General features: G+C 38.8%; 1 protein-coding gene and 1 pseudogene across 2 annotated transcripts in view; one reads left to right on the top strand and one right to left on the bottom strand.

Annotated features, from left to right (window-relative positions):
* ATRN (attractin) overlaps positions 1–27,338 on the top strand; it is a 172,210-nt gene that overhangs the window by 15,442 nt on the left and 129,430 nt on the right. The gene's annotated exons all lie outside the window — the stretch shown is intronic.
* Positions 417–2,127, bottom strand: LOC100439321 (splicing factor 3A subunit 3-like; annotated as a pseudogene).

Below are 27,338 nucleotides of genomic sequence, written 5' to 3'. Positions count from 1 at the left end.
AACTGGCTGCTTATTTTCATAGTGTTATTTTTGATACTTTTGATCCTATTGTGCCTTTAAGCAATTTAAATTAATTAATTAATTAATTTTTTGAGACCAAGTCTTCTTGTTGCCCAGGCTGTAGTGCAGTGGCGTGATCTTGGCTCACTGCAACCTCCGCCTCCTGGGTTCAAGCAATTCTCCTGCCTCAGCCTCCCAAGTAGCTGGGATTACGGTTGTGCACCACCATGCCAGGCTAATTTTTGTATTTTTATTAGAGATGGGGTTTCACCATGTTGGCCAGGTTGGTCTCGAACTCCTAACCTTAGGTGATCTGCCTGCCTCGGCCTCCCAAAGTGCTGCATTACAGGTGTGAGCCACAGATATTTGATGTTTTTTATACTTTTGTAAATTGTATCTTTAAATTTTTTTTTTGAACAAGGTCTGGTTTTATTTTCTGGCAGAATCTTTTAAAATATAAAACAGATAAAACACATCTCAACCCTGCAATCTGCCAGCATGCCTTGTTTCTACAGGAAGCATGCTAGACCATGAGACTACATAGCAAAGGGTCTTTAAGAGAATTTGGTTGGGAGAAATAGGAAAAACAGATCTCAGGGAAGCCTGGGCTAGCCCGAAAGCTGAGCTACATCCCTGAGCACTAGAGCAGTCCTTGTCTTTTCAGATCCTCATATGTCTTCTTATTCACAACATTCCCACTTGAGTCTTCATATTCTTCCTCAGTGTCAGGCTGCCATCATTCTGAAGCCTTCTGCAATTTGAGTTTGGCCCACAAGGAGACAGCATCTTCAATCTGTGTCACATTAGCAAAGTGAATAGTGTTTGGGATGCCCAAACACCTCATGCCATGAGCATGATGCTATTCAGCAAAGTGTCACTGGAAGGCTTTGGGCCCTTGGTAGGTGTAGTTTCCACAAATCTCACCATTATAGTTGATATTTAGGCCATGAAGCTTATATAGCCAGTAGGGAATGGGTTTGCCATCCCAGCCAAGTGGCAGGTTTTTGGGGTTGTAAATGATCTCATTCTTTTCATCTTCACTCTCACTCTCACTGATCTGCTCTTCTTGCTCTTCTCCTGTCCTTGCTTGCTTGCACTGTACATTTTCATGAGTGAGATGTTGCTGTTCCCTGGGAGTCAGAGTATTCATAGATCTGGGCTTCTAGAATAGCAATGTCTTTGTTCCTCTCAGTGTCTCACTTGGTGCCCTTTGATTTGGGATTTTTGGCAAACAAAGAGTTATCAAGTGACTCCAGGGACTTTCCTTTGGTGCTGAATAGTCTCTGGGCTTGCTCTTCTACGGTCCGCCACATTTCAAGCCTAAAGCTAAGAGAGCAGATTTCAATCTGTCCAAACCCAGAGAGGCCAACTTCTCCCAGGAGGAGAATGCGGAGAGGTCAAGATGGGCTCCAGCATGGGTCAGAGCACTGCTTGTCTCTTTCGGCCATCCAGGAAGGTCCCATTTTCCCATTTCTTCTCAAACTCAGCCTGAGTCTTCCCAAAAAGTTCATTCTGATCTTGGAGAGGCTTCACTTTATCTGTGTAATCCTGAGGTTACTCAAGCAGCATCTCTAGGTATCTCTTATACTCTGCATTCTTCCTTTCTTTAGGAATGTCAAATAGTTGGTCAAAGATGGACAGGTATGTGATATAATCCAGCTTCTCAGATGCCTTCAGGTTAATGTACTTGAGGTAACAGTCACGGAGATTGAGGTAACGACCATATCCCTCTTCATCTGTGAACTCCACAAAGTTTTGTGCCTCTTCACTTGGATTCTCTGAGCCTTCAGGAGCTCCTCAAATTCCAGACATTGGCACACAGATCTCATTTGGGTGCTTCTGGTGGAATTCCTTTATTTACTTGAGTCTATTATAGGATTCAGCAAACTCATTGGGTCCTGAAATGGCATTGAGTTCCTCCTTTCGTAATCCATCTTTATCATCATACAGATCCCTCAGGTTCCCACTGACCTCCATATACCTATCTTGCATGGCCTGAGTGTGGTGATCAGAATTGATCTGGTCCCAGAGCGTGGACTTCTTAGTGAGCATCTCTTTGGCCATGACGTCCATGAGCCTTTCCTTCTCCTCATGATAGCGTCACTTCTGCTCCAGTATTGTCTCCATCTTCCTTTAGCTGCAGCCTGTCTTAAAAATTTTATGATTAGTTGTTTGCTGCTGGTTAAAGGAAATGCAGTGGACTTTTTGCACCTTTCCTAAAGTATTTTATTGATTCTCATAATTATCTGCAGATTATTAGCTCTCTGGGGGGAAAAAAAACAAACAAAACCCTTCTTTGATCCCCGGTGGCTTCTCCAAATGTCGCCTCATTTCTATGTTTCATTTTACAACAAAACTCCTGCAAATGAAATTGTTCTCTTGTTAACATCTCCTACTTCCTCACTTCCAATTTTCTCTTTAACTTATGGCTGCCAGAGATCATAGGAGCAGCAGTGTCCACAGCTTGTCAAATCCAATGGTTAATTCTCTGGCTTTGTCTTACTAAACTTCATAACATTTCACTGCTTCCTTTTTGAAAACTTGCTTCTGGACTTCTGGGACTCCATGCTCTCTCTCTTTTTTGCCATGCTTGACTGACTGCTCATTTGCAGACTTTGTCTTCTTCTGGCTTCTAAAAGTTAGAGTTCTTCTGGGCACTTGCTGTGCATCTGCACTCAGTCGTCTTCTGTATCTGTACCTGAAACTCAGATGTTCTTATCAGTCTGGGGACTTCGAATACTGTAACATTGAACTTTTGATTTTTACTCCAAGCCTGTTTGACCCTCAGTTTTCTTAGCATTTCTGTGAGACCACTCAGGCTAGAAACCTGGGTGTTTTCTTTATTCCCATTTACTCACTTGCAAACTATTATTAAATCTTGTCTGTTCAACCCCCAAAACTTATCTAAGTGTCTGCTGGTATTCTTTTTTCTTCATTTGTGGGTAGAAGCAAGATTGTGTAGGTCTTTGTAGTCTTAACCATAAAAAATTTCTGGAAAGTGTAAGGTTGTATGCAAATAAAAGGTATCAGATGGCTAAGAGGAGTGGAGTTAAATATCAGGATCCTTAAACTTCTTTTCTTTATCTTTGCCCATTGCCTTTTCTTTTCTTTCATTGCTATATATTTACGTGGACTCTTTCAAAGAGATTATAGTTACAGAGACCTGATAGCCAACAGGTTGAATGTAAGCCTTATTTATGTTTATTTTTGCCTAATATTCAGGGCCCTGTGAGAGATTCTGGTTGTCGAATATACAAGAAGGGTTGAGAGCATATTCTAGATAGGGGAATGTGTGTGTGTGTGTGTGTGTGTGTGTGTGTGTCTGTCTGTCTGTCTGTCTGTCTGTCCTCTGGGCAGGGAGGGGGAATATGGTAGGAGCAAAAGCACGGGAGAGGTAAGAGTGGGCACTGGGTGTCTGAGGGGACCATGAGAATTGGCTTTGCAGGTGAGAGGAGAAGGATTGACATTCTTAATAGTTAGAATGTCAGGAACAGGAGGAGTTCAGACTTCATTCCACAGTCTGTGCAAAGTTATTCTAAATATTGACAAGGGTAGTGACATGGTGACATTGGTGCTTTAGGAATGTTGTTCTGCTGTAGGGTGCTTAGTAGGCTTTGTGGTCTCAGAAGCTGCTGAAGGTAGCCAGAGGTGTTGGCAATAAGACTACCATGGATTGTTTTTGAGCTTGGGATAGAGTGGGAATGGAGATGAAGGAATACATCTAAGGAAGTCTTTGATGGCAGTTATATCATAAATTGTTCATACATGTGATGAATGGGATATCAAGTACAGGAAGAAACTAACAAAACTCACACCAACATTTTGCGCATGGGAGAATGGGGCTATTTTATCATTTCAGGTGGACTGTGGTTGAATGGGAAGAGATAATTCTGCCATAAGATCAGGGTTGAGTTTTGTTGGTTCTGGAACTCAGTTTTTGCTGCTGTACTGTCCAGAGAGAGAGAGAGAGAGAAAGGGAGAGAGAGAGAGATGCACACGCACACACACACATACAAATAACTAATATATATAAATATATATATGTGGGTATATATATTATTTATTTATGTATATATAATATGCTATAATTATAGATAATATATAATTATCTATAATTATGTAATATATATTATAATTATTATCTATAATTACATAAAATATATAATTATATATGTATTATAGATTATTATATATAATTTAATATATATAATAAATATATATACATATGTAGGTACGTTTGTGTGTGTGTGTGCATAATTTAAAAAAATTTTTTTAGAGACAGGGTCTCACTCTGCCACCAGGCTGGAGTGCAGTGGCATGATCATAGCTCACTGCAGCCTTGACTTCCCGAACTCAGGTAATCCTTCCACCTCAGCCTCCTGAGTAGCTAGGACTGCAGGTGTGTGCCATACCACACCTGGCTAAAATTTTTTTTTTTTTTTGGTAGAGATGTGGTCTCACGATGTTGCCTAGGCTAGTTTTGAACTACTAGGCTCAAGCGCTCCATCTGCATCGGCCTCCCATAGTGTTTGGGATTACAGGTGTGAGTCACTGTGCCCAACCTATTTTTATTTTTTTGTAGAGATAGGGTCTCGCTGTGTTGCCTAGGCTGGTCTCAAGCTCCTGGCCTCAAGCGATCCTCCCAGCTCAGCCTCCCAAAGTGCTGGGATTACAGGCATAAGCCAGTCTGGCTAGCCTGAGTTTTTATTTCTATTTAGAAAAACGTGAACAACCTTTATATGGCTGCTGTAAACCAATGGACTTTCTTTGTTCTTGAACCAAGCTAGGCATCCACATGACACCTATTCATCTGAGGCGATAGAGTCAGTGTTCAGATGTCTTTGAAAGAAAGATCCACCTGCAGTTCTCTAGCTTTTGAAATGTTTTTTTTTTCCCCATACTGTCATGGATACACATGTGATTGTTCTGGACTTCCTTTATGGTAAACTTTGCTCTTAATAAGAGCTTGAAAATTTTTGTTGTTGCAAAACTGTGTTAGAGTTGATACTGTTATTTATCAGGCAACAAATGTTACATGAATATCTACGATGTTTTAGGCACTGACGAAAAAGAGGTGAATGAGATATGTTCTTGAGAAAATCTTGGTAGTGTAGTGTGCAGAGATTATTCTCTATAACAGTAAGAATCAAACCACATGATAAGTTTACCATGGAGAAGGCATTAATTAGCTCAGCACTGAAAACTTGGGGCACAGGTTCCCAGAGCTCCAAGGGACATTTGAAGTGAGATCTGAAAGGTTGGTTAGGAGAAAATAAGTTATTCTAGACAGAGAAGGCAGGCTGTGCTGAGCCACGAAGACTTAATGCAGGTGAGTTGAGGAAGAAATACATAGTCAATATTGCCACAATATGGTCTGCTCAGTCTGAGGAGCAGTGGCTAGTGATAGAGCAGGAGGAGTAAATTGGGGTTGGATTGTCACAGACCTTGCATGTTATGCTAAGGCATGCAAAGGTTTCCAGGCAGGTTTTGACATGATCAAATTGCCCTTTATAACATTATAAAGAAGATGACAGGTGGCTCTGCAAAGAACTGTCCAGACGGGGGAGCTGGGCTGAGCCACAGTTAAGAGACTGTTGCAGTAGACTAGACTAGGAGGAGGAGAATTTGAATTAGAGCATTGGCGTTAGCAGGGGGATCAAAGAGGGAAAAAGATGAGATTGGTTTGTAGGCTGAATGAATGGAGGTGAAGGTGAAGAAAAAGTCGATAATTTTTGGAGGATAGGGTAGATGACAAAGTTGTTTAAAGAAAGCATAAAAGAAGGGGATTTAATGACTTAAATTTTTGATATAGGGAATATAAGTCTGAAACATGGGTCTAGCCTTGAGCTGGAAATACAGCTTGGGCAGTTAGCAACATAGAGATGGTAGATGAAGCCATGGATGCAGATGGAATTACCTGTAGGAGTATCATGGAGACCTTGATCCAGCCAGGACAATTTCAGGGACAGCCCAGGATTTGAGCAAAGGACTTGTCCATTTCTTTTATTGAGGCTTTCAAGGTTGATGATTTATTATTATTTAAAAATATGAGGGAGCCATATTATTTTATGGTTGTTTTAATTATCATTGTGGATGGGTGTAGAAGAATGTTCTAAATATTAAAACATATAGCATTCATTTGTAATGTTATATCATTTTAATGGTTGTAGCTTTATTATTATTTTTAATAATTAGGACAAATGCTTAATATTTTACATTTTAGATTACTAGTATGAGTCAATATTCATGATGAATCTTTTTCTTTGTATTTCTTTTGAATTTAAGAAATTAGATCAAAATTTTCTGATACAGACGAAACTTTGGAATGCAGAAATATTTTTAGTATTGGTGCCAAAAATTTAAGCCACTTACTTTAACACTTAGAAATTACAAGATCATATATGGAAAGTTTGTTATTGGTTTGGTGTATTAGAATAATTTATGGAGCTTTTAAAGACACCAATGCAGTGCTGGATTCCACCCAAGAGGGGTTTGTGTTAGGGCCACATCATCTGTATTTTTTAAAGCTCTGTGGATATTTTGATGTTAATCTGAGAACCCCGTATCAGGGGTTTGGGTTGGGGCTTTGTTAGCATATTTTGTGTCTTGCTTATATAGTTAACTTTTTTGTTTAAAGCTGTTAAAGCAAAGGCCAGAATACCAGCAGGTTAGGGATGTGGTCATCACAGTGAGACCATTTGAATTTTCATGTGAATTTAAGCTATGAAACAAAATTCAATAGCAGTTCAGTCTGGGCTTGTATCATTAGAGGGCTGGTTAAATAAAATATGACATGTTCACAGAGCAGAGTACTATGTAGCTATAAAAGGGAAGGAGGAATAGCTATATACTACTGTGGGGGAGAATATATTGTTAAATGAAAAAAAAAACCCACTGTAGCAGAACAGTGGTATTGTACACTATCATTTTTTAAAGAAAGGGGATCTATAAATCTATAAATATATATTGTTGTGCATATATATAAACACACCAATGGAATATAAACCAAAAACTAACAAAAATGATTAAGGAGAGAGAGGGAAGGGGGTGGATAAAACAGGGATGGAGGCTAGACTTCTGAATGTACTTTATTTTGTGGATTACATTTAGAACCATGCCAATGCTTTACCATATTATAAAATAAAAATAAATTAAAATGAGAGAAAAAGGCAATCTCTAAACATCAAGTGCAAATGGAATAAGTGAACCTAAATGTATATTAAGTTTGAGGCTGGAGCACATGATCTTTCAAATGACTTTGAAACATAGTAATTTGATTATACATTTCTAGAAGGACATATCCTCAAGGACAAAGAACTGCAAAAATATTTTAAACTGTTTTTAGTCATCGTATAACTCGTATTATTGGTATTGTTCTGGAAGCATGCGTTGTTAAGTAAAACAAATGGATAATTATATTGGATTGGTGCCCTGGATTTTGGTGTGGAAAAGAGGAGATACAAAGGTTGAAACAGAGAGTTGTTGATTAAGAATCTTGGGATCATAAATTTGAGTTGGAGATGTCCGTATGAACTCATGGTATTTTTTCTTTTTTGAAACTGTATTTTCTGGTTTTCTCTGCTGGAAAATCCCAGAAAGCAACCTAGGTAGCATTGAGCACTTCTAATGCCAGACTCTGTTCTGTAAATACTAATTCCCACTACAAGGAACTTAGGGTACCTTAGAAAAATGGCTTATTTCATGTTGGGGTCAAGAATGCTATAAGACGATCCTGAAACATCTTTTTATATCACAAAACAGGCTACTAGGGAGATTTTCATTTCTATCAGTGGTAGAATAGCTTTTTCTAAGCCAGTGCTCCAACTGAGAACAACTAGTAGAGAAGCTGGGAAATATTGTTTTAAAAATCTGCTTGAAGGCTTTGGAAAGTGAGCAAGGCAAAGAAGGGACTAGAGAGACCAAAATTTTGGAGAGAAGGTAAACTCAGGGGCGAGGGCCAACTTTTGGTACAGCTTTTCCCTTGGGGGGATTGGCCGATTTGAGATGTGCAGCTAAGAGATTGAGCACAAAGTAATGGCAGAGAGACTGAGATTCTAAGCAGAGTTTTGGTGGTTATGCAGCATCGGGGGACACAGCTGGATTTCAGGTGCTGCAAAGAAAGAAGGGGCACTGGAAAATACCTCAGGCTTTTAGTTGGGAACGCTGAAGGATGGGCTATACCCTGTGCTTAAGGGTGAACTCAAAATAGATCGGCTCTTAGAAAAGCTAAAGCCCAGCTTTCACATTACCTCAATCCCTGATTGGATTAAAGAGTCTGCTCCTAGCTTTATTGTTTGCTAGAAGCAAATGTAAATCTGTGGAGAAAGACAGCATCAAGCATTGCCTCAAGTTATTATTATAATTACTATGTATAATATTTTATCACGTAATATTTATATCTTTATAAAACTTAGTCTGGAATTCAATAAAAAAAAACCTGAAAATTTAAAAATTGACTGAAAATCAAGAGAGAAGACAGATAATTGAAACAGACTCATAGGGAGACTTTTATTACAAATGAGATGGTATAGACTCAGTTTTCCTGCTCTTCCTGCTAAGTACAACTCTAAATCTTGGAATTGGTACAAGACACCCAAAGGAGAATTCTTGAGGTTTGTAAGAAGAAAGTGAACTGACTTGGGATCCCAGCATTGGAAGAACATAGTCATAGAGCATCTTGCATCCTCCCATCCATTACAAGGCCACCTAGACCCGGTGTTTCCTGACCCTCCCACCTAGCAACAGAGTGCAGGCTGGGTAGGTAGGCTCATTCCTCCCCTGAATCAAATGGAAGTCCCCCCAGAAACATCTGGCAAGGCCGACAGCATTGACAAAGGGGATCAGTTGGGAACTCTAGCCCTAATCTTTACCCTATAAGTGGTGAGAGGAAGCACATTCCTTCCTTGCCTGTCCTGAGATGTCCCTTTTCCACTGAGGCAGGTTGGCAGAACTGGTAAGAGAGACCTAACTATAGCTAGCAGTCCAGTTTGAGAAGACTCTTCTTCCCTGTGGATGTGAGATTTTCCTCTTCAGCCCAGAGACACCAGGGTGGGCACTGCCTGCAAAAAGGACATAGCCACAGCAAATGGCCTGGTCTGAGAAATCTTTGGCCATGTAGGCCTGAGCCTTTTCTCCCCTACCCAGAGATATGGGCAGGTAGGTGGAACTGGCAAGAGCAAGTGGCCCATTACAGAAGACCTCTTTGTCTCTGTGGGTTCGAAGCTTGCCTTTTTCACTCCAGTGATACTGGGGAAGCTAGGAGTAACCTAGGACTACCACACCCTCTTCCACCAAGAGACAACTGGCAGCCTGGCTCGGGGAACTTCTTTACCCTCTCAGGCAGCGCCAGCAGAGACCAGTGGAGCTCAATGGCACTAGATAAACAAAGCAGGCTAAATAACACTGCAAAGGCTTTGTAAATTAGTCTGCTATTGGAACGATAGCCTAGAAAAGTAGACCAAGATACTCGTGCTAAAACTAAACAGGGTGGCTGTTAAAATAAAAGATTTAATAGAAGCCTATGTTAGAGACTTCTAACATAATAGACAAAATATTCATGATATAATAGCAAATCACTTGTCATACCATCAACAAAGGAAACCACAAATTGAATCAGAAAAGACAATCAACAGTCACCAATACAAGATCAATCAGATGTTGGAATTTTCTGACAAGGATTTTAAAGCATCCATCATAAAAATGCTTCAAAATCAATTAAAATTATCCTGAAACAAAAGATAGAAAAATCTCAGCAAAGAGCCATATAAAATTAATTAAAACTAAATAAATGAAATAAAAAAGCACCAAAATGGAAATTTTAGAACTGAAAAACAACAGGAAAAAAAATGCTTACTGGACAGGCTCAATAGAGTGGCAATGACAGAATCAGTAAACTTGAGGAAGGAACTATAGAATTCACTTAATGTGTCAGAAGAAAGCAAACTGCAAAAAAAATGACTTGTGGGGCAATAACAAGACTTAATATTCACATAATTGGATTTCCAGAGGAAGGGAGAGTAAGTAGGGCTAAAAGAGTGTTTGAAAGAAATAATAGTGGAAATCTTACCACCTTTAGCAAAAGAAACAAACCTTAGGACCCAAGAAGCTATGCAAACTTCGTACAGGATAAACCCAGTGAAACACCAAGATACATTATAATTAAACTCTTGAAACCTAAAGGCGAAGAGAAAGTCTTGAAAGCAGCCAGAGAGAAATGATGCATTACCTGTAGGGAACACCAATTCAAATGGCAGTAGATTTCTCATCTGAAAACATGGAGGCCATCTGAAATGTTGCATTACCTATAGGGAACACCAGTTCAAATGACAGTAGATTTCTTGTATGAAAACACGAAGAAGGACAAGACATGATATTTTTCAAGTGTGGAAATAAAAGGACTGTCAATCGTGAATTTCTGTATCTGGTGAAATTGTACCTCAGGAACTAGAGGAAAATAGAAACATTCTCAGATAATGGATACCTAAAGAATTTGTTGCTAGCAGAACAACCCTTAAAAATTGGCTAAAGGAAGTTCTTTAAGCTGAAAGGAAATGATAGTAGAAGGAATCTTGGAGCATTAGGAAGGAAGAAGGAACCATGGAAAGACAGAAATATGGGTACATAAAATAATAGACTGTCCCAGGCCGGGTGCAATGGCTCATGCCTGTAATCCCAACACTTTGGGAGGCCAAGGTGGGTGGATCACCTGAGGTCAGGAGTTCAACACCAGCCTGACCAACATGGTGAAACCTCGTCTCTACTAAAAAAAAAAAAAAAAATTAGCTAGGTGTGGTGGCAGATGCCTGTAACCCCAGCCACTTGGGAGACCGCGGCAGGAGAATCACTTGAAGCTGGGAGGCGGAGGTTGCAGTGAGCCAAGATTGTGCCATTGCACTCCAGCCTGGGCAATAAGAGTGAAACTCTGTCTTAAAATAATAATAATAATAATAGACTGTCCCTTTCCTCCCAAGTTTCATCAGTCCTATTTGATGATAGAATAAAAAATATAAAACCATCTGACACTAAAGATGATGATATTTAAATCAAGATAAAGGACTTAAATAGAAGTGAGGTTTCCACACTTTGTTCAAAGTGGTAAAATGTTGTTACCAATAAGCAGATTATTATAAGCCGCATGTTTATATTGCAGTAATTGAAGTAATCACTTAAAAGCTATACAAAAAGATAAACTCAAAAACAATATGAACAAATCAAGCTGGAATCCGTGATGATTAATTTTAGGTATCAACTTGACTGGGTTAAGGAGGACCTAGATAGTTGTAAAGTATTCTTTCTGTTTGTATCTGTGAGGATGTTTCCAGAAGAGGTTGGCACCTGAATCAATGAACTGAGTAAAGACTACCCCTGCCTAATATGGGTGGCCACCATCCAATTGTTTGAGGGCGTAGATAGAACAAAAAGGCAAATCTCATTTCTCTTCTGGAGCTGCAACACCTGTCTTCTCCTCTCCTTGGAAATCGGAACTCCAGGCTCTCTGGCCCTCAGACTTCAGGACTAGCATGAGCAGTCTCCCAGGTTCTTGGGCCTTTGGCCTCAGACTGAGTTACACCACCAGCAACCTTGGTTCTCCGGCTTTGGGCTTGTCCTTCACTGCGCCATTGGCTTCCCTGGCTCTCCAGCTTGCAGACAGCCTATCGTGGGACTTCTCAGCTCCTGTAATTATGTGAGCCATTTTCCCTAATAAATCCTCTCCCATATACCCAATTTGTTCTGTTTCTCTGGAGAACCCTAATATAGCACTCTAAAAAATGTTCAAGTGACCTATAAGAAGGCAAGAAGAGAAGAAAGAAAGACCGAGAACTTAAGCCTTAATGTATTGATAATTAACTTAAACGTAAATGGACTAAATATACCAATCAAAAGACAGAGACTGGCAGAGTGGATGAAGAAACATGACCCAACTATATATTGCTTATAGGAAAGTCACTTCAAATTGAATAATGTAGGTAGATAGAAAAGGATACAAAATTATACCATGCAAACATTGATTTGATAAAAAAGCAGAAATGGCTGTATTAATATTTGATAAATTAGACTTCAGAGCAAAGACAACTACCAGAGACAAAGAAGGGCATAATGATAAAATGCTACATTAAGGGTTGCCAGGGCACAGGGATAGGAGGTATGCTGATTGTAAAAGGGCAATATGGGGAATCCTTATAGTGTTGAAACTATTCAGTATCTTGACTGTGGAGGTAGATCCTTGAATCTATACAGGTGACAGAATTGTATAGACTTGACACACTGACACATGCACATACACTCACACACACACAAATGAGTACAAGTAAAACTGTAGAAACCTGAATGCAGTTGACTTATCAATGTCAATATTCTGGTTGTGATACTGTACTGTAGTTTTTTAAAATGTTGCCATTTGGGGAAACTGGTCAAAGTGTACAAGGAATCTCTCTCTATTGCTCCTTATAACTACATGTGAGTCTGCTATTATCTCAATTACAATTTCAGTTATTTAAGAAACAGACTCAAGGAGACTAAGAAGACATTAAAAGTAAATGCACTGGCCTGGCATGGTGGCTTATGCTGGTAATCTCAGCACTTTGGGAGGCCAAGGCAGGTGGATCACCTGAGGTCAGGAGTTCGAGACCAGCCTGGCCAACATGGTGAAACCCCATCTCTACTAAAAATACAGAAATTAGCTGGGCGTGGTAGCAGGTGCATGTAATGCCAGCTAATTAGGAGGCCAAGACAGGAGAATAATTTGAACCCGGGAGGCGGAGGTTGCAGTGAGTCGAGATCATGCCACTGCACTCCAGCCTGGGTGACCAAGTGAGACTGCATCTCAAAAAAAAAAAAAAAAAAAAAAAAAAAGTAAATGCACTGTGGGGTTCTGGATTGGATTTTGGAACAGACCAGAAAAGGCCGTTAGTGGACACACACATATACAAGTCAGTTTTTAGAATGATCAGAAATAGACTTTAAAATAAATGATTAGTATGTTTATTAGAATGATCAGAAATAGACTTTAAAATAAATGATTAGTGTCTTTAAGAATTTATATAACAAGATCAATAATTTCAGTAGAGAAATATAAAGTATAAAAAGAAGCATTGGAAACTAGAAATACAATAATTGATTTTAAAGAGCCTTAGAAGAGAATTAGTTAACTATAAGATATGTTGGAAAAAAATACCTGTATAGAAGCACAAAGGAATGAAAAAAATACTAGATTGGTGCAAAAGTAATTGCGATTTTTGACTTTTTTTTTTTTTTTTAAATGGCAAAAACCACAGTTACTTTTGCACCAACCTAATATTTAATAATTGAAGTTAAAGGCCGAAGGCCGGGGACGGTGGCTCACACCTGTAATCCCAGCATTTTGGGAGGCCGAGGCAGGTGGATCACGAGGTCAGGAGTTCAAGATCAGCCTGGCCAAGATGGTGAAACTCCGTCTCTACTAAAAAATACAAAAAAAATTTAGCCGGGCATGGTGGTGGGTGCCTGTAATCCCAGCTACTTGGGAGGCTGAGGCAGAGGATTGTTTAAACCCGGGAGGCGGAGGATACAGTGAACCAAGATCGCGCCACTGCACTCCAGCCTGCGACAGCGAAACTCCGTCTCAAAAAAAAAAATTGGAGTTAAAAAATGGCAAAAACTGCAATTACTTTTGCACATACCAAAAAGAGTGTGAATGATGTGGGACACAGTTGTAATTAGAACTCCAAAAGGAGAAAAAAAGGGTGGAGCAGAAGCAATACTTAATGAGATAATGTCCTAGAATGTTCACAAAGTGATAATATGCTTAAAGCTGCCAATTCAGGAAATGCAACAAACACCAAACAGGGTGAGGAAGGAAAAGCATACTCAGCATTTTTGCTAACAACCAAAGACAAAGTTAAAAATTTTTTTTTTTTTTTTTTTTTTTTGAGATAGAGTCTTGCTTGCTCTGTTGCCAGACTGGGTCTTGGCTCACTGCAACCTCTGCCTACCGGGTTCAAGCAATTCTCCTGCCTCAGCTTCCCGAATAGCTGGGACTACATGCGCGCCACCACACTCAGCTAATTTTTGTATTTTTAGTGAAATACGAAAATTAGTTTTAGTGAAACGGGGTTTCACCATGTTGGCCAGGATGGTCTCGATCTCTTGACCTCGTGATCCACCCGCCTCGGCCTCCCAAAGTGCTAGGATTACAGGCATGAGCCACCGCGCCTGGCCAAAGTTAAAAATCTTAAAGCAACCAGTGGATTGAGACACATTATCTTTACACAAGCAAGAAGAAGGCTGGGCATGATGGCTCATACCTGTAATCCCAGTACTTTGGGAGGCTGAGGTGGGATGATTCCTTGAGCCCAGGAGTTTGAGACCAGCTTGGTAACATAGTGAGACCTTGTCTCTGTTTTAAAAATTTATTTTCTTATTAAAAAAAAAAGAGCAAGGACAAGACTGAAAACTACCTTCTTAATATAAACAATGGAAACCCAAACAATGGAATGACAGTTTTAAAGTGCAGAAAAGAAAATAAATGCCAGCATAGAATTGTATACCAAGAGTTGACAAACTTTCTTTTTAAAGGGCCAGGTAGTACATGTCTTAGACTCCTGGGCCATGTAAGATCTCTGCCACAGCTATTCTGCATTGTTGCATGAAAGCAGTCATAAACAATCATAAGCGAATGGGCATGGCTGTGTTCCAATAAAACCTTACTTACAGAAACAGGCTGCTAGTCCACGGGCTGTAGTTCCCTACCCTTCTATATCCAGTAGAAACTATGCTTCAAAAATGAAGAACTAAAGATATTTTCAGATGAACAAAAACAGAGGGGATTAATCACCAGCAGCCTTACAGTAAAGGGAGTTCCGTAAGCAGAGGAGAATGACTGCAGAAGGAAATACAGAGATTCTAAGAGTAATGAGGAGCAGTGGAAAGAATAAAGTGTGGGTAAACTTAACTGAATGTTAACTGTATGCAATAATAATGTCCTCTGGGATTTAGAATATAGAATTAAAATATACACCAACAAAGCACAAGCAGCTGGTATAGGTGGATGGAAGAAGTGAATCTTAAAGTCCTTGAATTGCCCAGGAAATGGTATAAGTACTAATTTATATTAGGCCTTGATAAATCAGGGATGCAAGTTATAATTTCTAGGGTAATCACTAATAGTAGTAAAAGTAAAGGTAATAGCAAAATAAAAGTAAATAGTAAAAGGATGCATAACATAATAGTTTATAAAGAAAAAAATGGAATAATAAGAATATTTAATCCAAAAAAAGGTAAAACAAGATAGGAAAAGGAACATAGAGTAAGTAGGCAGATAGAAAACAAATAGCGAGACAGTAGATTTAATCCCAGTTATGTCAGCACTGGAATGAAAACTGACTCAAGATACCAGTTCAATGACAGATTTTTCTAAGTGGGTTTCAGAAAACCAGTGAACTATGATACAAAACTGTACTTTAATGAGTCAGAAATATTGAAAGCAAAAGGATGGAGAAAAAGGTATATCACACTCTAACCCACAGAGAGCTGGTTTATGTCTATATCTGACAAAATAGACAAGAAGGATTGCTAGAGGCAAAATAATAACTTTTCATAGTGATGAAAGCACAGTCTACCAGAAAGAATGATTCTAAATGTGTGTGTACCTAATAATGTAACCTTTGTTATATAAAGTGAAAGATGTCAGAGGTAAATGTTAACAATTTTTTTTTTGGAGATGGAGTCTTGCTCTGTCGCCCAGGCTGGAGTGCAGTGGTGTGATCTCGGCTCACTGCAACCTCCAGCTCCCAGGTTCAAGTGATTCATCTGATTCATCTGCCTCAGCCTCAGCCTCAGCCTCCCGAGTAGCTAGGACCACAGGTGTGCACCACCATGCCCGGCTAATTTTTGTATTTTTAGTAGAGGTGGGGTTTCGCCACGTTGGCCAGGCTGGTCTTGACCTCCTGACCTCAAGCTATCCACCTGCCTTGGCCTCCCAAAGTGCTGAGATTACAGGCGTGAGCCACCACGCCCAGCCACAAATTTTTTATTTGTAAATAATTTTAAGCTCACAGAAAAGTGCAAGAATAAAAACAGTGCAAAGCACAACTTTGTATTCTACCCAAATTCATTGTTAACATCTCGCTGCATTTGCTTCATCATTCCTCACCCCTCCCTCCACATAAGCACACATACACAGATATGTGTGTGTATACATAATTTTTCCCTCTGAACCTTTCAAGGGTAAACTTATATATATCATGGCTCTTGACCCAGAATACTTTAGTATGTATTTTCTGAGAATAGTGATAGTCTTAAGAGTCTTAAGGTACAGTTTTTACCTTCAATATATTTGACACTGTACAATGCTTTAATCTACTGTTTGTGTTTCATTCTTTCAGTTGACCTGCAATGTCCTTTGTGTAATTTTCAACGTGCAGTACAGGATCCAGTCTAGGGTTAGGTATTGCATCTGATTGCCACGCTTTAATCTAGAGCAGAGGTCAACAAACGTTTTCTCTACAGGGCCTGATAGTAAATATTTTTGGCTTTGTCTGTGTCATAGATCTCTGTCACATCTAATCACCTCTGCTGTTGTAGAGAGAAGCAGCCATTGACTATAAGTATGTGAAAGGATACAGCTGTGTTTCAGGAAAACTTTATCTGTATAAGCAGACAGCAGGCCTGATTTGGCCTGGCAACTGTAGTTTGCCAGTCCCTGATTTAGAATATTTGTACTGCCTTTCTTTATCTTTATTTTTTGTTTTTTAATGATATTGACACTCTTTGATTAATACATTCCCCCTCTTTTAATCCAGTTCCTTATTTTGCTTTGTTTTGTTTTCCCATCATTAGATTCAAGTTACGAATCCTTGACCAAAATACTGCATAGGTGAAGGGGTGTTCTTAGATCTGGAGGCATACGTTGCCCATCTGTCTGATTTTTTTAATGTTGATTTTATTCTCCTGTTTGAGGTGCTGTCTTATTTTTCCACTATATAATTACTATTTTTTTCCTATTTGCAATCAATAAGCAGTCTGTGGGGAGATGCTTTGCTTTAAGACCATGCACATATGCTGCTGCTCATCAGAATTTCCTCCTACTTTTTAGCATCCACTGCTAATGGCAAAAGTAATTTTAATACTCTCTCAGTAGTTCATAGAACAAAAAGATTTGGAAACACTTGGCCTAATTGACATATACAGAACATTGCACCATATAGTTTCTGTATACTTCTAAATATTCATGAATCAAAGAAGAAATCACCGTGGAAATTTGAAAATGTTTTGAGTGGAATGGCAATGAAAGCATTATCTGTCAAACCTTTGAGATACAGCTAATGGCATTCTGATAATTAAAATTATAGCTTTAAATGCATACATTAAAAAAGAAAGGTGAAGATCTAAGTTTTCAACTCCAAGTAGAAAAAGCACTGTACAATATGTTCCTAAAAGGAAGAAAACAATAAAGATAAATTAGTTGAATATAAAACAGGTACAGTAGCGAGGATTAACAAAGACAAACATTAGAAAAGACTAATAAAATTGATCAACTGCTGGAGAGATTGATAAAGGCAAAAAGAAAACAAATGACTGGTATCAGTAATAGGAAAGGGGAGATCACGGTAGATCTTACAGACACTGACAAAATCAGGAGGATTTTTTTTAGTAGGTTTTTTTTTTTTAATATAAGCTACATTTTCAGTTCATTTTGTTGTATAATTTTTAAATATATGGCACAATACAGTAAATATTCATAGGAGGTCGATAAACTATACAAGAAACAATTGGAATAAATCTGGTAGATTGTTTCTATTTAGACATTAACTCTGTTTATCATTTGAGGAATTCTCCATAGTTGTACCAGAGGTGATTGATTATTAAATCTATTAATTAGATACAAAATACTAATATGTTCTGTTCAAAAGAAGTCAGCAAGGCATAGTTATCACACAAATCAACAACGAAGAAAGACATGTCTTAGGACATTAGAAAATATCACACGTAGCTTATTTTCTTGAGAATCTTAATCATGACAAAACCTGGGTTTCACTGACTAGATATGAAACGTGTGGGGCATTTGTTTACTACATGTTTAAGCATGGTTAGAACTACAATCTGAAAAATGTTTTAATTGTACAGCCTTACAATTATTTCAATCTAAATATCAGAGGAGTTAATAACATCAATTAATTTCAAAATTATGCTTCTGTTTTTGTGAGGCCAAGTATAAACTGTTTTTGGCAAAAAGAAAAGCTAGTTTTACCTTTTTTTTTTTTTTTTTTTTTTTTTTTGGCAAGGCCTGCACTGGGTTATGTGTTCTTTTTTCTTTTATGTGTATATATATATAATTTTTTTGTTGTTGTTTACACTTTAAGTTCTAGGGTACATGTGCACAACGTGCAGGTTTGTTACATATGTATACATGTGCCATGTTGGTGTGCTGCACCCATTAACTCGTCATTTAACATTAGGTATATCTCCTAATGCTATCCCTCACTCTTCCCCCCCACCCCACAACAGGCCTCAGGGTGTGATGTTCCCCTTCCTGTGTCCAAGTGTTCTCATTGTTCAGTTCCCACCTATGAGTCAGAACATGCGGTGTTTGGTTTTTTGTCCTTGCAATAGTTTGCTGAGAATGAGGGTTTCCAGCTTCATCCATGTCCCCACAAAGGACATGAACTCATCATTTTTTATGGCTGCATAGTATTCCATGGTGTGTATGTGCCACATTTTCTTAATCCAGTCTATCATTGTTGGACATTTGGGTTGGTTCCAAGTCTTTGCTATTGTGAGTAGTGCTGCAATAAACATACCTGTGCATATGTCTTTATAGCAGCATGATTTATATTCCTTTGGGTATATACCCAGTAATGGGATGGCTGGGTCGAATGGTATTTCTAGTTCTAGATCCCTGAGGAATCACCACACTGACTTCCACAATGGTTGAACTAGTTTACAGTCCCACCAACAGTGTAAAAGTGTTCCTATTTCTCCACATCCTCTCCAGCACCTGTTGTTTCCTGACTTTTTAATGATCGCCATTCTAACTGGTGTGAGATGATATCTCATGGTGGTTTTGATTTGCATTTCTCTGATGGCCAGTGATGATGAGCATTTTTTCATGTGTCTTTTGGCTGCATAAATGTCTTTTGAGAAGTGTCTGTTCATATCCTTTGCCCACTTTTTGATGGGGTTGTTTGTTTTTTTCTTGTAAATTTGTTTTGAGTTCTTTGTAGATTCTGGATATCAGCCCTTTGTCAGATGAGTAGATTGCAAAAATTTTCTCCCATTCTGTAGGTTGCCTGTTCACTCTGATGGTAGTTTCTTTTGCTGTGCAGAAGCTCTTTAGTTTAATTAGATCCTGTTTGTCAATTTTGGCTTTTGTTGCCATTGCTTTTGGTGTTTTAGTCATGAAGTCCTTGCCCATGCCTATGTCCTGAATGGTATTGCCTAGGTTTTCTTCTAGGGTTTTTATGGTTTTAGGTCTAACATTTAAGTCTTTAATCCATCTTGAATTAATTTTTGTATAAAGTGTAAGGAAGGGAGCCAGTTTCAGCTTTCTGCATATGGCTAGCCAGTTTTCCCAGCACCATTTGTTAAATAGGGAATCGTTTCCCCATTTCTTGTTTTTGTCAGGTTTGTCAAAGATCAGATAGTTGTAGATGTGTGGTATTATTTCTGAGGGCTCTGTTCTGTTCCATTGGTCTAAATCTCTGTTTTGGTACCAGTACCATGCTGTTTTGGTTACTGTAGCCTTGTAGTATACTTTGAAGTCAGGTAGCATGATGCTTCCAGCTTTGTTCTTTTGGCTTAGGATTGACTTGGCAATGCAGGCTCTTTTTTGGTTCCATATGAACTTTAAAGTAGTTTTTTCCAATTCTGTGAAGAAAGTCATTGGCAGCTTGATGGGGATGGCATTGAATCTATAAATTACCTTGTGCAATATGGCCATTTTCACAATATTGATTCTTCATATCCATGAGCATGGAATGTTCTTCTATTTGTTTGTGCCCTCTTTTATTTCGTTGAGCAGTGGTTTGCAGTTCTCCTTGAAGAGGTCCTTCACATCCCTTGTAAGTTGGATTCCTAGATATTTTATTCTCTTTGAAGCAATTGTGAATGGGAGTTCACTCATGATTTGGCTCTCTGTTTGTCTGTTATTGGTGTATAAGAATGCTTGTGATTTTTGCACATTGATTTTACATCCTGAGACTTTGCTGAAGTTGCTTATCAGCTTAAGGAGATTTTGGGCTGAGACGATGGGGCTTTCTAGATATACAATCATGTCATCTGACAAACCCCAGTGAGATGAACCTGGTACCGCAATTGGAAATGCAGAAATCACCCGTCTTCTGTGTCGCTCATGCTGGGAGCTGTAGACTGGAGCTGTTCCTATTTGGCCATCTTGGAACTGCCCTCAGGAGGATATTATTAATGACTATTCCAATACATTGAAAATTTTAGATGAAATGGCAAATTTCTAGAAAAACCAACTTAGAAAACTCCAGGTCCAGATAGCTTCACCAGTCAATTCTTCCCAACTTTTATAGGCATTTCACCAATCTTACAGACTCTTCCAGAGCATAGGAAAATAGGTGAAATTCTATTCTTGTTTTCATACAGCCAGCATCATTTTGTTATAAAAACCTGAAAGAAAAGGAAAACAGCAAGTCAGCCTATCTTATGAACATAGATGGAAAAAATGTAAACAGTATATTTGCAGACTGTGTTTAGTGATATACTGAAATAATCATGACCAAATGGGTTTATTTGAGAAATTTAAGGTTGATTTAATATTTGAAAATCAGTATCATTCACAACATTTACAGTATAAATGATTATTTTAGTAGATAGATAATTTTAAAAAATAGAATTCAATACGTTAATGATAAAAACCTTTAACAAACTAGGAATGGAAAATACTTCCTTGGCTGGGCGAGGTGACTCATGCCTGTAATCCTAACACTTTGGGAGGCTGAGGTGGGAGGATTCTTGAGGCCAGGAGTTTGAGATCACCGTGGGCAACATAGACTCTGTCTCTACAAAAATAACAAAATTATCCAGGCATGGTGGTGTGTGCCTCTAGTCCCAGCTGTTGGGGAGGCTGAAGTGGGAGGATCGCATGAGCCTGGGTGGTTGAGGCTGCGGTGAGCCATGATCCCACCACTGCATTCCAGCCTTGGTGACAGAGCAAGACCCTGTCTCAAAAAAGTAAAAGAAAAAAAGATGCTTTCTTAATATATTAGGAGCTTTTACAAATAATTTAGGATAACTATCACACTGTATGGTGAAATACTGAAAGCTTTTCCCTGAGATTGGGAATAAGACAGGATACTTCCATCACAAGTTCTTTTCATTTTCAGTGTTGTAATGAAGGTCTAAAACAGCTGCAGTAAGGCAAGAAAAGTAATGAAGTGATAAATGTTAGAAAGGAAAAATAGAATTTTTTTTTAACAGATGTTATGCTTGCATTATTCCTAGTTTTTACTTGGAATAATCAGGAGAATGGTGTTACCATTCTAGAGATGAAAATTTGGTTGTTAAAAATGTATATAGGTGGTATGTAAAGCTTTGAGACAGTGTGAGATCGCCTGCCTAGTGAATTAGGTAGAGAAACAGGCTTTAGGTAGAGAAGCGAGGCTACTTTTTAGAGATTGGGAAGGCAGGTAGATTTACTAAAGTGAACTGAGAAGAAGCTGCCAGGGAATCCAGAGTGGAGGGTTTTGGGGACCAGGTGAAAAGGGTTTTAAGAAGAGAGTTACTAGCTTTTTGAATGCTATGAGATTTACCTTATGTAACTTAACAAAGGGATTTCAGAGGAGGGTAAGGGTTAAAGTCCAGTTGGAGTTGGTTAAGAAATTTGGTGAGAGCGTTGAGTCAAAGTAGACAACTTTCAATACGATTTTTTATATAAAAGTGAGAAGAGAAGTAGACAGTAGCCTGAAGAATATGAGCAGAAGGGGGTTTGTTTTTTAAGAAGAGAATGCAACAGCTTGTCTGTAAGCTGATCCAGCAGAGGGTAAAAGTATTGGGTGAAAGTTAGAATTAGGTTTGCTCTGGTGATGCCTTTGATTGGGTGGAGTTTGAGAATTCTGGACCCAGGTAGACGATGCAACTCTGAATGGGCTTAAACCATTTATCCTTTGTAACTAGAGGAGAGGTATAGTACGTGCATTTAGTAGTGGGAAAAAAATATATGGTTCTCTCCTCATTAGTTATTCTTTCTACAACTATTCACTGAGTGCCATTAGAATGCCAGGCATACTTTTAGGCACTGGAAATAGTCAACAGAACAGACAAAAATCCATGCTGTTGTGAAGTTTACATTCCACTGGAAGAAAGTAGATATAAAACAAGTAAGATAATCCACTAATTATCAGCTAAAATTGAAGAGAGGGAAGAAGGTTTAGCAAATTGAGAGAAAATAAGGTGTAAAAAGTGAATTGACCGGGGAAATGAATTATTGATTGACCCACAGTGCAGAGAGTCTATATGAGATGTGTGTCTGTAAGTGTGAAAAGAGACCAAATAGCATAATATTTTGTCTCTAGCCTTATCTAGCTGCTTGTTGGTATATAAGAGTAAGCAGAGAGTTGGGCTTCTCCAGGTTTAGAGTTGCCATATGTATAACTGCAGCTTACCAAGGTGCCATTGAGTGTAAAATGCACTCTTATTTTGTGAACTGAGAAAAAACACTGTCATTTAAACTGTGGCATACCATAGATTTTATAATATATCCTGATTTCTGAGCTATTAGTTTTAAAAGTGTTCATTTTAGAATTGGTAAAATAAGTAGTTGGGATACTTTTGATTGGAAACAACAGAAAACCCAAACTCAGATGCACTTTAATAATAAGGAGGAGCCAAGGGGGATATGAAGAAAATGGCAGCCCGAATGAGGCCTGCTTCCTTGACTCCCTCAGCTACCTACTAGCTCTCTGGTTCTCTTGAGCCAGCCTGCTATGGGGCCCTACAGAAAACTGTAGGATCTGGTTCTGTAGTGATCCCTCCAAGCAGAGAGAACTGGTGTATAGCTGGCCATTGTAGCAAGGGGCAAGGACCATGAAGCTGCAGATCCTGGAAGATGGGACATAGTACCCATATATGTAGTGTATATGTAGGCCTTCTTGATCTCTACAAGGCCAGTGTATTGCTGAATGGATGGGCAGAGTCTTAACCTGTGCTTGAGGCTGAAGCAGTACTGGGAGATCTGAGAACAGAGAAGATTCCTATAGGTTAACACACAGTGTACTCACAGCCTGTCTGCTTGAATACATCCATGTGAGACTGGCTTTCCAAATTTTAAATTAAAAATCTAGAACATTTAAAGAGAGTTAAATGTACTTTTTCAAACAAATAACTTTCTGGAGCTGAAATCTATGATTTCCTCATTAAACAATTCAGTACATGAATGAAAAGAGGGGCAGTGCAAGAAATTTTTGGAGAGCAAATATATAAAGAGATGGAAATCATGAAAGCAAAGAAACTTGGAGGAGAAATTTGAGGTGTCCAAAATTTGAATAATATGACTTCCAGAAGAAGAGAAAGAAACAGATGGAAGAAAAGACTACATATTGTGTACAGTGTACACTGCTCAAATGATGGGTGCACTAAAATCTCAGAGGTCACCGCTAAAGAACCCATCTATGTAACCAGAAACTATCTGTATCCCCACAACTATTGAAATGAAAAGAAAAGAAAAGAAAAAGGAAATGGATGGAGGAGTGGCAGTAAGCCACAGGAGAAAAAAAGACAGGTATCATGTTTCAAATTTGAAAACTGTAGCTAAAAAGCAGTGGATTAGCATCTAGAGCTACTGAGAGAAAAATGACTGCAATCCAAGAATACCATATCCAGCCAAGGTATTTATCTGTACAGGTAAAAGAAAGATGTTTAAGGATCTATATAAATTCAGAGTATACCACTCAAGTATCCTATTTGAGGCAAATAAATGAAGCAGAACAGAGACTATAAAATTGAAGAAGAGAGTGAAGAGCGGTGAACAGTGAACTTGTTTTTATGTTTAAAATTATATCTTAATGGATGAGGTTGGGCTGGGAATATATAAGTGCTACATTAGACGTCTTTAATAGAATGGACATAAGGAAAAGTTTTGAATGAGTATTGAGCTGTCTCTGCAAAATATAGGAATTAGGGTGCTCTGCAGAAAAAAAATGTGCCAAAGGTGTCATAGAGTAGAGAGGGAAGGGAAAGGGAGAAAGGGTAGATGTATCTTAGGAGTCTCATTTTTGGGGTTGGGAATAGGAAAGGAGTGGGTAAGTGTGGAGTATTTTTGTAGGGGAAATATTTGACACCTTGTTTATAAATTATAGTAAAGACATATGCTTTCAACAGTGAAAGGCAGGAAAGGGAAGATAACCATTGATAAGATGGAAAAGTTCAGTAGTATTTCCAGGTAAAGGGGGAAATGAAATGAATGACAACTGTTTTTTTTTTTTTTTTTCAGCCTGCTCTGTCACCTAGGCTGGAGTGCAGTGGTGGGATCTTGACTCACTGTTACCTCCGCCTCCTGGGTTCAAATGATTCTTGTGCCTCAGACTCAGAGTACTTGAGATTATAGGAGTGTGCCACCATGCCCAGATGATTTTTTGGTAGTTTTAGTAGAGACGGAGTTTCGCCATTTTGGCCAGGCTGGTCTCGAACTCCTGGCCTCAAGTGATCTGCCTGCTTCAGCCTCCCAAAGTGCTGGGATTACAGGCATGAGCCAGCGTACCCGGCCTGCACGCCAACTTTATCACACTAGTAAAATAAGGAAAAAGAAAAAAGAAGATAGCAATGTAAACTAAGCAACAAACAAAATATAGATGGAAAGAACAAAATTAATATTTAGGTCATCTAAATGTGAATAAATTATGTAGTCTCATAAAAAGAAAACTGGAGTGGCTACATTAAGAAGTCAACTTCATGTGAATTAACACAGGAACAGAAAATGAAACACCGCATGTTCTTGTAAGTGGGAGCTAAACAATGAATACATGTGGACACAAAGATGGGAACAACAGACACTGGGGACTACTTGAGAGGGGAGGTTGGGAGGTGGGGTTGGGTTGAAAAACTACCTATTAGGTACTATGTGTACACATAGGTCAAAGGAGAAATAAGGGAAATTAGAAAAACATTTTGGAATGAATGAAGGTGTATGCAAAGTATTAGGTACTTTGCATACAAAGGATTCTTTATACATCAAACCTCGGCAACACGCAATTTACCCATGCAACAAACCTGCACACATACCCCTGAATCTAAAATAAAAGTCAAGAGAAAAAAAAACCCAAAAACAAAGTAGATTTCACACAAACAAGGAATATTAACAGAGATAGAAATATTTCATAAAGACAAACATGTAAATTCATCAAGAAAACAGAACAGTCCTACATTTGTAGGTGTTTAGCAACAGAGTTCTAAAATACATGAAGTACAAATGGTCAGAACTAAAATGAGAAATGTGCAAATCCACAATTATAGTTGCAGATTTCAACATTTGCCTTTCAATATCAATAAAACAAGTATACAGAAAAATAGGAAGGATATAGAAGATTTGAATAACACTGTCAATTAACTTGACATAATTGGTACTTAGAGAACATGATACATATCAACTGCAGATTACACATTCAAGTGCCCTTGGAACATTCAGTAAAATAGACTATATATTATATGCTGGATAATAGAACCATATATTATATGCTGGATAATAGAACAAGTCTCAATACATTTAAAAGGTTTGAAACCGTATGTCATGTGTTCTGTTTTGAAGACAGGGTCTCACTCGCTCTGTCACCCAGGCTGAAGTGTTGGGATTGTAGCTCACTGCAGCCTCTATCTCCGGGCTCAAATGATTCTCTCACCTCAGCCTCCTGAGTAGCTGGGACTACAGGTACACTCTACCACATTCAGCTAATTTTTTTTTTTTTTTTTTAATTTTTAGTAGAGATGAGGTCTCACTGTGTTGCCTAGGCTGGTCTCAAATTCCTGGCCTCAAGTGATTCTTCCACCTTGGCCTCCCAAAATGCTAGGGTTATAGACGTGAGCCAGAGTTTCTGTAGAATTGCAATAGAAATCATTAACAAAAAGATAACTAGAAAAATTCCCCAAACATTTGGAAATTAAGCAACATCTAAATTACACATAGGTCAAAGGAGAAATAAGGGAAATTAGAAAAACATTTTGGAATGAATGAAAGTGTAAACACAGTCTGTTACATTTGTGGAATGCAGCTAAAGCAGTATGTAGAGAGGAATTTGTGCCTGCAAATGTTTTTATTAGAAAAGACAAAAGATATAAATGATCTAAATTTCCGTAGCTAGACTACCTCTCTAGATTCCTTCTGTCTGGGCAGGGCATCTCTGAAAGAAAGGCAGCATCCCCAGTCAGGGGCTTATAGATAAAACTCCCATCTTCCTGGGACAGAGCACCTGGGGGAATGGGCGTCTGTTGGTGCAGCTTCAGCTGACTTAAACATTCCTGCCTGCCGGCTCTGAAGAGAGCAGCAGATCTCCCAGCACACCACTCGAGCTCTGCTAAGGGACAGACTGCCTCCTCAAGTGGGTCCCTGACCCCCGTGCCTCCTGACTAGGAGACACCTCCCATCAGGGGTCGACAGACAGCTCATACAGGAGAGCTCCAGCTGACATCTGGCGGATACCCCTCTGGGATGAAGCTTCCAGAGGAAGGAACAGGCAGTAATCTTTGCTGTTCTGCAGCCTCCAGTGGTGATACCCAGGCATATAGGGTCTGGAGTGGACCTCCAGCAAACTCCAGCAGACCTGCAGCAGAGGGGCCTGTTAGAACAAAAACTAACAAACAGAAAGGAATAGGATCACCATCAACAAAAAGGACGTCCATATGGAAACCCCATCCGAAGGTCACCAACATCAAAGATCAAAGGTAGATAAATCCACAAAGATAAAGAAAAACCAGCGCAAAAAGGCTGAAAATTCGAAAATCAAGAACGCCTCTTCTCCAGAGGATCACAGCTCCTCGCCAGCAAGGGAACAAAACTGGATGGAGAATGAGTTTGATGAATTAACAGAAGTAGGCTTCAGAAGGTGGGTAATAACAAACTCCTCCAAGCTAAAGAAGCATGTTCTAACCCAATGCAAGGAAGCTAAGAATCTTGAAAAAAGGTTAGAGGAATTGCTAACTAGAATAACCAGTTTAGAGAAGAACATTGAACAAGCTGATGGAGCTGAAAAACAAAGCACAAGAACTTTGTGAAGCATACACAAGTATCAATAGCCGAATCAATCAAGCAGAAGAAAGGATATCAGAGATTGAAGATCAACTTAATGAAATAAAGCATGAAGACAAGATTAGAGAAAAAAGAATGAAAGAGGAACAAACAAAGCCTCCAA

Source organism: Pongo abelii, chromosome 21 (assembly GCF_028885655.2).
Source record: "Pongo abelii isolate AG06213 chromosome 21, NHGRI_mPonAbe1-v2.0_pri, whole genome shotgun sequence".
NCBI lineage: Eukaryota > Metazoa > Chordata > Mammalia > Primates > Hominidae > Pongo > Pongo abelii.
Note: the sequence above shows the minus strand (reverse complement) of the source record. Positions and strands in the feature narration are given on the sequence as shown.